Consider the following 5,689-nt stretch of genomic DNA (forward strand, 5'->3'; position numbering starts at 1 on the left):
ATGCTTTTTTTTCTTATGAAATTCTTAATGATTTGATCATGGGACGCATAAATACATCAGTTTGGTAGTCCGAAAAAATCACCTGGGGGCGTAATTTGTAAATATCAATTTTTCGAATTGTCTGTATTTAATTATCTCTTATTATTAAAAATATGAATTCAAACTATGAACTTTATTTCAAAACGAATCTAATTTATATAAAAATTATATTAAATCCAACTCAAAGAGAACATATTTTCGACCTAAAATTTCAACAAGGACACAATCAACAATATAGCCGTTTGGAGTCGAGATTTGAATAAATCCCCCCTTCTTTCTCCTTCTTGCCGTTCCATGACCTGCCTTTACTCATCCATTTTCTAAAGCAAAAGTTTCGACCGTTGCATTGCCCCGACACAGAGCGGAGGAAACAGAGACCTCTCCATCCATCCATGGCGGAATTCTCTTCTGCAAAAGGCAAGGATCGCAGCCGCCACCCACATCATCTTCTCTTCCCTGATCTCGAGCCGGTGAAGCTACCCCCTCTCTCTCCACCTCTGGTTCTAAGCCCCTTCAGCCGAGGCCCCATGTACTCCATATACTCCGATCTCAGGGACATGAAAATAAGGATGAAAACGGCCAGCATGGGCTCATCAACTCCGTTTCCGTTGCCGCTAAAGAGAACATCTTTCTCCTCTTCTGTTGATCGCTCCAAGACCTCCAGGAAGGAGAACAGGAAGCCATCGCCTACAATGGCGCTGAATTTTGACGCAGCCATGACTCCACCTCCACCATTGGCGCCGAAGCTCGTGCTGAAGAAGGTGGGCAGCGTGTCTGCGGGTAGAATGGAAGAGAAGAAAGGCCGGGCAGCTGAGCTGTTTCCAATGAGGAGGAGCTTCTCTGGTTTCAATCAGGTTAAGGAGATTTCCAAGGGATCTGCGTTGAGGGTTGAAGAAGAGGGCCGAGGAGGAAGGGGAGGGAGTAAAATAGTAATGTCGAGGAAGAGCATCACTGGATTCTAATGTAGAAAGTAGATGAAGGCGAATGGCTAAATCGGCTGATCCTTTGCTTGGTTATGTATCGGTTTTGCCTGATGAATTTGTTAAATTATTTTGCTGGAGTGATTTTACACTGTTATGTACAAATTATGTTATTTGTGAAAGTTGAGCCCAAATGATATTATGGGTGATTAGAACCTACAACCTCATGATAGGAAACTACACCTTTAACCACTATTTCAACGATAAGTGCGCAAATTAAAGTATTTTTAAGTAGGCCATTTTGTGTTATTTGAAGCTACATGTAGGTTTTTCTTTAATGTTTGATGCATGCTTCTATTTATGGCAGCAAATGTAACCATTCTCATTATTTTATTGGAGACATTTCTTTGATGTTATTAGATATGATTTTCAATAAAGATTGTGTGCTCTAGGCTTTGTCCTCCATCCTTTATATGATATTTGATTGGTAGAGCTAATTGATGGAGCCTTTTCAACTTTTTTTTTAGAAGAAATTTATTGTTTTTTTTTTTTTTTATGATGGATTTTGTTTGTCATGTTACTCTCAATGTTCAACTCAATTTTTCTAAATATGCCGAGATTTGTGGGAGATTGTTGGCGGCAAGATGATGATTATTCACATTTGGATCTTAAGAGATTAGGGAGATTTGAAGGACAAGAAGATCCACAAATACAATTCTAAAAATTCTCTTTCAGACCACTTTCTCAAGGTTTATTAAAGCATATCAAAGCTTACAAATCTACAAATGAGATGTGAAAAATTTGAAAACTTCTCCAATTAATTGGATGCTACTCTGGTTCAATATTAAATGAATGAACTTTGTAACCTTAATGTGATATATATATCACCGAATATGTTTATTTGGTAGAAAATTTTATGTTCATATGCTTTTAGTTTAAATCTTGACAAGTGATACCACAGACCTATACACATGATATACTATTAATATTTTAAATTTAAAGATTTTTTTTATTTTTTTATGACTTCTAATCACACTATTATGTTAATCAACATCATTAGTGGAACCTAAAAATCTTATGCTCTCTTATGAAATATTAGCAATTCCAATGGTTGTGTTATGGTCCATCTAAGGTAGAGATTGGGAAGCATTTTTTTTTCTAGAATAATATATAGATATAAGAAAGAAAGAAAAACTCCACTTCTAAAATATATTGGGTTTAAGAACAAAGGAAGAGTTGCATACATACCACTTAATTCCTAGGAGATTGGGAAGCATTTTTTTTTTCTAGAATAATATATAGATATAGAAGAAAGAAAGAAAAACAATTGTAGTGAAGAAAAAAGAAACCTCTTCTAAAATATATTGGGTTTAAGAGCAAAGGAAGAGTTGCATACATACCACTTAATTCCTATCTATTTACATATCTAACTCCTAAACTTCAAGTTTTATCCTAAACTTCAAGTTTTACATCAAGTTTTACATATACTTTTGATGTGAAAATAGTTATATTTTTATGTCATATAAAAGTTTTGGGGTACTTAAATGTAACAAATAAAGATGACTTGTTAGATACGTAAATACATAATAATTGTGTGGCATGCATGCAATTGCCCAAAAAAAAGAGCATGAAATATGCATAAAATGTAAAACACTATTGGTGTATTAAATCTAGCCACATTAAACAAAAAAAATTGGTCAAGTTAAAATATAATAGTTTGAAGGAATCGATGCATGTCGGAAAGTTTGCGGCAATAGAGTAATGAATGATATATCCTAGCATTGCATAAAAACTTAGTAAACTCAAAAGGTGAAAAAAACAGAAAACATAGCCCAGTTGAAATAATCCACTATGAATGATGCGTACATGTGTCAACTCTTCTCCTAAATGAGGGAAGATGGAGTTACAAAATTGATCATTATAAAGATACAACAATTTTCATTGATAAAAATCATAGTATGATTGTAATGAATGTAGTTTTCAGTGGCATCACACTGCAATGGTCGAAGTTGATTGTTATGAAGATATTAGTCTACCTAGAATTTTATATATGGTTGTAGTGTCAGCTTCTTGTATAGGTCGTTGTTAAAAGCAATTGCAGTGTTGATCATATGGGCCGCAGATGGTTACTTCAGAAACATCAATTCACCACAAAGGTCATAGTAGGAACATATTGGAGCTTTTACCCACGTAGGTTGTAGTTGGTCATATAGGCCGCAGTAGTGAGTTGTGATGACGTTTGTATTCCACAGGGGCCAGAGTCTAGAGCTACAACAATTGTGAGCAACTTACATTGTAGTCGGTCATGTTGGTTCTAAGATTGTGTTGTGTTGACGTCTGTAAGTTGCAAGGGCCAAAGTTGAGAGCTACACGAGCTATGAGTCACATAGGTTATAGTTGGTCACATTGGTCGTACTGTTGAGTTGTGATGACATCACAACTTGTAGATGTAAGAGTCCGGATCTTCACAAGTTGTGAGCCACGTAGGTTGTCGTTAGTTATATAGGTTATAATGGCGAGCTGCGCCGACATCTGTTGGTTGACCGCAGGGGTCGGAGTTTGGACATGCACCACTTGTGTGCCACATGGGTCATAATATATCATTTAGGTTATAATAGTGAGTTGTGATGGTGTCCATAGGCCATAAAGGTGGAGTAGGGAGTTGCATGAATTGTAAGCCATGTAGGTCATAGTTGGTCACATATGATATAGTGGTGAGCTTCAATGACGTATGTAGCGACCAGAGTCTAAGGTTGCATGAGTTGTGTGTTACGTAGGTCGTAGTTGGTCACGTAGGCTGGAGTTTTGAGTTCTCATGACATTCATATGCCACAAAATCCAGAGTCGAGAGTTTCATGAGTTGTGAGCCATGGGGGCCATAATTGGTCACATAAACAATAATGGTGAGCTGTGATGGTGTTCATAACCCACAAAGGTTGGAGTTGGGAGTTACATGACTTGTAAGTCATATTAGTCATAATTGGTCACATAAGACGTAGTGATGAGCTGTGATAACCTCCGTAGGCCCTGCAGAGATGAAGCCAGAAGCTGCACGAGTTGTGGATCTCATAGATCGTAGTTGGTCATGTAGACTATAGTGGTGGGCTGCAAAGAGAGAGGTTTTGAAGTGGAGAAAGTCACTGTTTTCAAGGTGCATTGTTATACTATGTGAAGTGTGTTCTTACATTATCATTGAGGTGTGTCATTGCACTGCATTCGAGGTGCACAGTTACACTGTCTTTAAGAGGTCCCATTGCAACGTATGTGGGGTGTGTTGTTACATCATCATCGCGGTATCATTGCATCGTATGTGAGGTATGTTATTTTGCAGGATGTCTCATTACTTTGCAATGTATAATGAGATTCAATGGCATAGGTTGTGATTCTGCAATAGGTTTCATTGTAACAAGTCAAGGGGACATATGAAGGTCAGCGGTGGCCAACGAGTTGTGGTCAACAATAGTCGACAACTGCAGGAGTGGGAGGTATTTGCTGGATCTGCGGTGTAGAAGTGATGTGGGACTTCATCTCCTTTTCAAAGATTTGGTCTTCTTTTGACTTAATGTCTCTCCCTCCTCTTAAGTGCGGGGTAGATATCTATTTATAGATTCTGTGAGAGACTTCTCTATAGATAAAGAAAGAATTTGAACCACTCAATCGGACGGGACGCAAAGATTCCCTCAATCGGACGACATTCGGTGAATATTTGAGAATCTTAAAAATATCATAATTGAGTGATCTTGGGCTACTTGGATACCTCTCACCGACCAATTCTAAATTGTTTAAAGGGAGCTGTAGGACTTGCCTTGGCTTGATCTCCACCTAAGAGATACGCAAATGAGAAGGAAGGCTTTTAGGTAGGTGCAGATGGCTGCGTGAGGTTACTGCGGGGACATGAGGTGGAGCTTGAGGTGTTTAATTTGTGAAGGAGGATGCTCGCGTAGGGCTGACGGAATGGAATTTTGGGTAAATGGGGAGTGAAAGAGGAACCCATTTTGTTGGAGCAAACCAAGGGAGAGGGAGGATGGAGGCACAACCCAAGACGAGTGACAGACAAAGGAGGATTGTGTTCGGCGATCTTTATTAGGAAAAAATGGGATAGGTTTCTGCGTGATGCGGATGAAGGAGTAGGTTGCTTAACATCATTATATAAAAATAGTAGTGAAAATTTTACTTTCAAGTCAAATTTGAACTTTTCACAAAAGAGCTTTTCAAATATACCTCTACCTTCCAAAATCTCTATTTTTTCTTCTAATGATCTTGATGCTTCTGTGATTGCACTTTATAATGACAAGTTTCTTTCTAATCATCGTTCTTTGATGATTAATGATGTTATGTTTGCACTTATTTAAGTTTGAATATGTTGTTCACACTCTAATTCTCAAACCAAAAATGATATTGAACAATATTTTATACGGTACATATATGTTCAAAACTTGTTCAAATCATATTTAAATATTGTTCACACTTTCTAGCAAGGTGAGTATGATTCAAATTAGGTATGAAAAAAATTTATAACAAGGCTAGAGCATTATTGGAATAAGCTTTTGACAAGGATAAAATAAGGTTTGAATAAAATTCAAACATTATTTGAAAAGGATTTAAACTTGATTCAATATTGTTCTAATAAGGTTTTGGGCAAGATGCTAGCATGGTTTAAACTATTTTGTTTTGCCTTTTTTATCCTAGATGAAATTATTTTATTATGTGCCTATAGAGAAACATTACAT

The sequence above is a fragment of the Phalaenopsis equestris genome, unplaced genomic scaffold (genome assembly GCF_001263595.1).
Source record: "Phalaenopsis equestris unplaced genomic scaffold, ASM126359v1 Scaffold000002, whole genome shotgun sequence".
NCBI lineage: Eukaryota > Viridiplantae > Streptophyta > Magnoliopsida > Asparagales > Orchidaceae > Phalaenopsis > Phalaenopsis equestris.